Genomic DNA, 9,219 nt, shown 5'->3' with positions numbered 1-9,219 from the left:
CAATTATCAGGGAATACTATGAAAAATTATATGCCAACAAACTGGACAACCTGGAAGAAATGGACAAATTCCTAAACGCCCCCACCTTCCAAAACTCAAACAGGAGGAAATAGAAAGCTTGATCAGACCCATAACGGGTGAAGAAATTGAATCATTTATCAAAAATCTCCCAACAAATAAGATTCCAGGACCAGATGGCTTCCCAGGGGAGTTCTACCAGATGTTTAAATCAGAGATAATACCTATCCTTCTCAAGCTATTCCAAAAAATTGAAAGGGAAGGAAAACTTCCAGACTCATTCTATGAAGCCAGTATTACTTTGATTCCTAAACCAGACAGAGACCCAGTAAAATAGAGAACTACAGGCCAATATCCCTGATGAATATGGATGCAACAATTCTCAGTAAGATACTAGCAAATCAAATTCAACAACATATAAAAAGAATTATTCACCATGATCAAGTGGGATTCATTCCTGGGATGCAGGGCTTGTTCAACATTCGGAAATCAATCATCGTGATAATCACATTAATAAAAGAAAAGAAAAGAACCATATGATCCTGTCAATCGATGCAGAAAAGGCCTTTGACAAAATCCAGCACCTTTCTAAATAAAAACCCTCGAGAAAGTTGGGATAGAAGGAACATACTTAAACATCATAAAAGCCATTTATGAAGAGCCAACAGCTAACATCATCCTCAATGGGGAAAAACTGAGAGTTTTTTCCCTGAGATCAGGAACACGACAGGGATGCCCACTCTCACCGCTGTTGTTTAACATAGTGTTGGAAGTTCTAGCATCAGCAATCAGACAACAAAAGGAAATCAAAGGCATCAAAATGGGCAAAGATGAAGTGAAGCTTTCACTTTTTGCAGATGACATGATATTATACATGGAAAATCCGATAGACGGGGCGCCTGGGTGGCGCAGTCGGTTAAGCGTCCGACTTCAGCCAGGTCACGATCTTGCGGTCCGTGAGTTCGAGCCCCGCGTCAGGCTCTGGGCTGATGGCTCAGAGCCTGGAGACTGTTTCCGATTCTGTGTCTCCCTCTCTCTCTGCCCCTCCCCCGTTCATGCTCTGTCTCTCTCTGTCCCAAAAATAAATAAACGTTGGAAAAAAAAAATTTAAAAAAAAAAAAAAAAAGAAAATCCGATAGACTCCACCAAAAGTCTGCTAGAACTGATACATGAATTCAGCAAAGTTGCAGGATACAAAATCAATGTACAGAAATCAATTGCATTCTTATACACTAATAATGAAGCAACAGAAAGACAAAGAAAGAAACTGATCCCATTCACAATTGCACCAAGAAGCATAAAATTCCTAGGGATAAATCTAAGCAAAGATGTACAAGATCTGTATGCTGAAAACTATAGAAACCTTCTGAAGGAAATTGAAGAAGATATAAAGAAATGGAAAAACATTCTGTGCTCATGGATTGGAAGAATAAATATTGTCAAAACGTCAATACTACCCAAAGCTATCTACACATTCAATGCAATCCCAATCAAAATTGCACCAGCATTCTTCTCGAAACTAGAACAAGCAATCCTAAAATTCATATGGAACCACAAAAGGCCCCGAATAGCCAAAGGAATTTTGAAGAAGAAGACCAAAGTAGGAGGCATCACAATCCCAGACTTTAGCCTCTACTACAAAGCTGTCGTCATCAAGACAGCATGGTATTGGCACAAAAACAGACACATAGACCAATGGAATAGAATAGAAACCCCAGAACTAGACCCACAAATGTATGGCCAACTAATCTTTGACAAAGCAGGAAAGAACATCCAATGGAAAAAAGACAGTGTCTTTAACAAATGGTGCTGGGAGACCCGGACAGCAACATGCAGAAGAGTGAAACTAGACCACTTTCTCACACCATTCACAAAAGTAAACTCAAAATGGACAAAGGTCCTGAATGTGAGACAGGAAACCATCAAAACCCTAGAGGAGAAAGCAGGAAAAGACCTCTCTGACCTCAGCCATAACAATCTCTTACTTGACACATCCCCAAAGGCAAGGGAATTAAAGGCAAAAATGAACTACTGGGACCTTATGAAGATAACAAGCTTCTGCACAGCAAAGGAAACAACCAACAAAACTAAAAGGCAACCAACGAAATGGGAAAAGATATTTGCAAATGACATATCGGACAAAGGGCTAGTATCCAAAATCTATAAAGAGCTCACCAAACTCCACACCCGAAAAGCAAATAACCCAGTGAAGAAATGGGCAGAAAACATGAATAGACACTTCTCTAAAGAAGACATCCGGATGGCCAACAGGCACATGAAAAGATGTTCAGCGTCGCTCCTTATCAGGGAAATACAAATCAAAACCACACTCAGATATCACCTCACGCCAGTCAGAGTGGCCAAAATGAACAAATCAGGAGACTATAGATGCTGGAGAGGATGTGGAGAAACGGGAACCCTCTTGCACTGTTGGTGGGAATGCAAATTGGTGCAGCCACTCTGGAAAACAGTGTGGAGGTTCCTCAAAATTTAAAAATAGACCTACCCTATGACCCAGCAATTGCACTGCTAAGAATTTACCCAAGGGATACAGGAGTACTGATGCCTAGGGGCACTTGTACCCCAATGTTTATAGCAGCACTCTCAACAATAGCCAAATTATGGAAAGAGCCTCAATGTCCACCAACTGATGAATGCATAAAGAAATTGTGGTTTCTATACACAATGGAGTACTACGTGGCAATAAGAAAGAATGAAATATGGCCCTTTGTAGCAACATGGATGGAACTGGAGAGTGTTATGCTAAGTGAAATAAGCCATACAGAGAAAGACAGATACCATATGGTTTCACTGTTATGTGGATTCTGAGAAACTTAACAGAAACCCATGGGGGAGGGGGAGGAAAAAAAAGAGGTTAGAGTGGAAGAGAGCCAAAGCATAAGAGACTCTTAAAAAGTGAGAACAAACTGAGGGTTGATGGGGGGTGGGAGGATGGTCAGGTTGGGTGAGGGGTATTGAGGAGGGCACCTTTTGAGATGAGCACTGGGTGTTGTCTGGAAACCAATTTGACAATAAATTTCATATATTGAAAAAAAAAAAGAACTATCCCTACTCTACCAGGGTACTTGATAAGCCTAAAATACAGTTACTATAGGAAGGAGAGGATAGATGCTTAACTCTTTCCTGTAATTGCCTATTTTCCAAGTAAGGAGTTGGTGCCCTGTTCCCCATTGACAGATCTGTAAATGTTTAAGCTTCCCTGTGTTTGTAGGATTAAACTGTGATTAATGATGTATCTTTTAAAATGTATTATGGAATCCGAGGTACTAATATTCTGTTTAGCAATTTTGTTTGTATCTGTACTCACAAGTGAGATTGCCTGTAGCATTGATCTTCAACCTGGGGCTGAATGACCCCTCTACGGGGCATTTGGAAATGCTGTAGACATTCTTGTATAATTATTTTGTGTGTATATGTATGTGTGTGTGTGTGTGTGTATAAATATATATATATATATATATATATATATATATATATATTTATATATATATGGTGGTACATACCTAGGAATGGAATTGCTGGGTCATAGGATAGGTGCATGTTTTGTTTTATGTGAAACTGCCATATCTTTGTACCATTTTCCTCTCCCACCATCCTTTTAAACATTTGGCAGGATCTGTCTTATTAATTTTAACCATTCAGGTGCGTGTGAAGTGGTACCTCTTTGTAGTTTTTTTTTGCATTTCCTTAATGACTAATGGTGTTGAATATCCTTTCTTTTTTTATCTTCTCATGTTGAGCAACTTTTCATGTGCTATTAGCCATTCATATCTCTTTCTTTGTGAAAGATCTGTTCAAATGTTTTGCCCATTTTCTTTTCTTTATTGTGGTAAAACATACATACCATAAAATTGATCACTTTAGTCATTTTTAAGTATACAGTTCAGTGGCATTAAGTACATTCACATTGTTATGCAACCATCATTACTATCCATCTCTACAACTCTTTCATCTTCCCAAACTGAAGCTCTATATTCATTAAACAATTTCCTTTTGCCCTTTCCTCTCAGCCCCTGGTAACCACCATTCTACTTTGTGACTCTATAAATTTGACTGTTGTCAAATTTAAGTGGAATCATACAAGATTTGTTCTTTTGTGTCAGACTTATTTCACTTAGCATAGGGTCTTCAAGGTTCATCCATGTAGCATGTTTCAGACTTTTCCTTTTAAAGGCTAAATAATATTTCATAGTATGTATATCACATTTTATTTATCCATTTATCCATTGATGGATATTTGGGTTGTTTCTACTTTCCTATTTTCTTTTATAGTTGCATTTTATATTAATTTTTTTCTACTTTTACAATTGATTATTTTTGTTAATTGAGATAAAATTGACATAACATTGTATTAGTTTTAGGTGTACAACATAATGATTTGATATATTTATATATTGCAAAATGATTGCCACAATAAGTTTGGTTTATTGATTTTATTTGATATTGATTTTATTTACATACTATAAAATCCACCCTTTTAAAGTGTATAATTTAGTGATTTCTAGTATATTTACAATGTTGTGTAACCATCACCACTATCTAATTTGAGAATATTTCCAACCCTCCAAATAGAAGTCCTGTAACCATTAGGGGTTACTACCAATTCCTCCTTTCTCCCAATTCCTAGCGACCACTAAATGTACTTTCTGTGTCTATGAATTTGCCTTTCATTTCATATAAATGGAATCATGTAATATGTGCCTTTTGTGTCTGTCTTCTTTCACTTAGCATAATGTTTTCAAGGTTCATCTATGTTGTAGCACATATCAATATTTTGTTCCTTTTTATGGCTGAATAATATTTCATCCTAAGTATATATCATATTTTGTTTATTGGTTCATCAGTTGATGGATACTGGGGTTGTTTCAACCTTTCTGTTATTGTATATAGTGCTGCTATGAATATCCGTGTGCAAATTTTTTTTTAAATACCTGTTTTCAATTCTTCTGGATATATACCTGGGAGTGGAATTGCTAGATCATATGGTAGTTCTATGTGTAACTTATTGAGGTACTGCCAAATTTTTCCACAGTGGCTGTACTATTCTATATTCCAATGAGCAATATATAAGGGTTACAATTTCTCCACATCTTTACCATTTTCCATTTTAAAAACTATAGCCATCCTAGTGAATGTGGATTATTATATGGATGAACCTTGAAAACATTATGCTAAGTTGAAGAAGCCAGACACAAGAGACCATTGTTGTATGATTCTATTTATATGAAATATCCAGAATAGGCAAATCCTTAGAGACAGAAAGTAGAATTGTGGTTACTAGGGGATGTGGCGTGGGGAGAATGGGGAGTGTTTGTTTAATAGGCACAGCATTTATTTTTGGGGTGATGAAAATGTTCCAGAATTAGATAGTGATGGTTGCAAAACTTTGTGAAGATACTACAAATCATTATATTGTGCATTTTAAAAGGGTGAGTTTTATGATATATGAATTATATCTCAGCAAAAAAAAAGCACAGAGTCTCATTTTAGGCCTGCAGGTAAGATTTGATGTTTAAATTTGTAGCATTTCTCTCTTATTTTTGGCAGCATGCATACCATGTAGAGTCACAATGAAAAGTTGTGTAGTTTGTTGACTGAAAAGGCACACAGCCAAGGGTCTGAATGGGGGCTGGAATTAGCCCATATCCTGCTCTCTAACTTGTGTCCCCAAGCTTGGTGCTGCCCCAGCCCAGGGAAGGAATCACCATTTTACCATTTTGTAATTCAGGGGCCCAGAGGAGACATCTTACTTTGATTTGTCTTCTTGGAGAGGCCATAATTTACTACATTGCATAAAGATTGAATATTTTCTAGTGGAGATCCTAGTATGATGGATACTGCTTTCTTGTCCTGGAATTTGAACCATCTCACAACCTTTTACTCAGTCTAATAACCAGTTATAAAATACCCCTATAATTTTTCCAAAGGTCTGTTGACTGTAACTCACTCTCTGGTATAATTTCTATGTCAGGGTTTTTTAGCTGCAGGCAACAGAACTTGGTTCTGAGTAACTTAAGCAAAAATAGGGATTTTTGGAAGACTACTGGAGTTGATCAAAATCAAAGGAAGTGCTGAAAAACAAGGCCTCAAGGAGGTCAGGAACTAAGGAAGCTTGGAGTGTTTGGGTAGCAGAACCTCAGTGCTTGTAGTCTCCACTCAGGCTTTTAAATTCAGTCACAGAAAATCTGATTATTCCACTAAGAGGGATATTGTTTCTTATCAGAACACAGATCAGGAAAGAATGCTGGGCAAACCAAATAAAAGCTACCAATGGAGGTAAGAAAAAGATGGATGCCAACATCCAAGTGGAGATGTTGAGTAAGCCTTTAGATATATAAATGTAAGTCTCAGAGTGGAGGGCTAGACTGGGATAAACAATAAGAGGTTGTAAGGATGATAAAAATAATGGGCATGTTTGAAATTTCCCAGGAAGAGAGTAAGTGGCCATGCATCTCTCCAGCATCATTACCTGAGGGCAGGAACTCTTACTGTAACTGGAGAATTGTTTCTATGTTTTGGAGGACATGATATCCCTACTAATTGGGAAAAGTGTCCAGGGCATGGGAATATAACACTGTGCTGGGAACATTCCATCTCCTAAGAATGAGGTTTGTATGTGGAGATTTTAATGGAATGTAACTTCTTTCTGTCAGTTATAAGAAATGCCAGCTTATTTTTCCTCTCATAATTATTTATATTGCATTTTGTTCTGTGCTAAATGTTTTATGTATGTTGTCTTATTTAATCCTCACAACAAATTAGTGAAATCATTATTATCATCGTAATTTACAGATGGGTTACTGTAGTCTCAGAGTTTAAGCAATTTCCTCAAGGTCATATTGCTAGACAGCAGTGGAAATGGAATTTAAGTAAGGTCTATGTGAGTTAAAAGACATTTCTACCCCATATCAAATGATAAAGCAATGCCAATATTAGCTATAGTTTAGGATTATTGAGCCTTTGCTGTGTACCATGTAGTGTACTGAATACTTTATATGCATTATTTCATTTAATCTTCATAATAACCTTATAAGGAAAATACTGTTGTTATCCCTACTTAACAGTTGAGGAATCTGAGGCTTAGAGATGTTAACTCAATGGTTGTCACAGCATAAGTGGTAGAGTCAGGGCTTGAACCCTTCTGTTTGATTTCAAAGCCTGTGTGCTTCACCAATATACTCTCCCCTATCAAAAATAACTAAATGTTAGAATCATGGCACTCTTCTCTGGCTGTATATTAGAATCAATCACCTGGGGAACCTAAAAAAATCGATGCCAAACCTATCATCAAAGATTCTGATTTTAAAAAAAAGATTCTGATTTAATTTATCAGGAATGTAGACCAGGCCTGGGATTTTTTTTTTCAAAAAGCTTTTATTCATTCATTCAATTTATTTAATAAACATTTAATGTCTTTTGTATGCCAAACACTTTCTAGGCATTTACTTCCTAAGCAAGGTATATCAGTTAGCTGTCACCACAGTGATGCATAACAATGACTATAAAATCTTGGTGGCATGAAAAACTAAGAACTGATTAAGTGCTTATTCTCACACTTCTGGAGGCCAGCTGGGATTCAGCTGATTAGTCAGGGCTTTTTCAGACAACTCTGATTTAGGTTAGAATAACTACTTGCTTCAGGACTATGAGTAAACTCATGTGGCTCTGCTTCATGCATCTCTCCCCAGACCATTGGACTAGCTGGCACTTGTGTCTCTCATGGCTCATCTCACACCAGTGGTAGAATCACAAGAAGGGACATGACCAACTATGCAAGTATATTTCAAGCTCCTGCTTAAGTAACATCTGTGTACACTTCATTAGCCAAAGCAAGTCTCAAGGCTGAGCTCAAAGACAAGAGGTGGAAAAATAAGCCCCATTTCTGTTGTGTGGACTTGCAAAGTTCATGGCATAGGCTGAGAATTGGGACCAGTAAATAAACTTAAGTGGGAAAGAATGAAAATGAACACTGAGCATTATACATAAGAAAACTTTCAAATGTATTAGAAAGTGGTAAGTAGTATTGCAAACAAAATTCTGGAGGGTGGTATGAAGGTGATTTTAATGTGCAGCTAGGGCTGAGAACCACTGATCTTACAGTGTTCATCCTGGAAAGAAACCTGCACTAACAGTCCCTCAACCATTTTGAAAATAATAAAACAGACCCAGAAAGTAGAAGAATCTTACTTAAGGTCCATAGGTCGATAGTTACAGAAATGGAACTAGGGCTTCTATGTTTCCTAACGCTGTGGACTGTTTCTCTCGTACCACAGTATTCCGATCTATGGTCTTAGAATTCTTCCTTTATTAGTGGCACCAAAAATATGTTGTGGAAAGACACACTCATTCTTTTTTTATCTTGACCCTAGACATTAGAACTTGTACTCTCTAAATCCTGTGCTCCCTTAGTAACCCAATTCAGGGCCCAATTTCACATTTCTTATATTTGTACTGTCCAAAAGTTTACAGACATTCTATCCTCTTTTAGTTTTTTGCCTCTTCAAGTTGAAGACTGTTGGTTTTGATCTATCTTTGTGTGATCCCATAGTCCCACTCTAACAACCTACTTGGTTTATTGGGCCTTCTCTCTTCCCCAACTCTGTAATGCCTTGAGTAGTGTTCCTTGCGTTCCTTTTTACTCTGGGCTTCCACTAGGCCTTTCAGTCATCATTTCTGTTTTGGATTACAGTCTTCTTGATTTGCCAGGATGAACAGTCAAAAGAAAAGAAAAGATATGGAACCTGCTTGTACTTGGAGTTTATTGTCTGAACAGAAAGGTGAGTAACTGAATGAGGTAAGAAGAGGGTACAATGTAGGTAATCCTGTTCATTCTCTTTCTCCTACGTCTCCTCATGGACTTTGGGATTTTTTTTCCAAATCTTTAACGTTGTGTTGCCCATGTATAGGTGTGTGTATATTGAAATATTACATGGATACAGTATTTGCCTATTAATAATCTCTTTAAAATGTCTCCATATTTTTTATGTTTTCCAAAATGAGGAAAAAGAAAGAAAAGAGAAGAGGCAACTGTGGTTTCTACTGTTTTCCATGATTCCAAAAGCATTTATAATCCTAAAAGACTCTTAAGTCTCTCCCTTTACTGTAACCACAGATTTTCACAGGAGACAGCACAAAAGAGCAAAGAGTGAAGATTGCTGGAGTTCTTCCCCTTGTGGCTGA

Source organism: Herpailurus yagouaroundi, unplaced genomic scaffold (assembly GCF_014898765.1).
Source record: "Herpailurus yagouaroundi ecotype Mexico unplaced genomic scaffold, PumYag 67700, whole genome shotgun sequence".
NCBI lineage: Eukaryota > Metazoa > Chordata > Mammalia > Carnivora > Felidae > Herpailurus > Herpailurus yagouaroundi.
Note: the sequence above shows the minus strand (reverse complement) of the source record.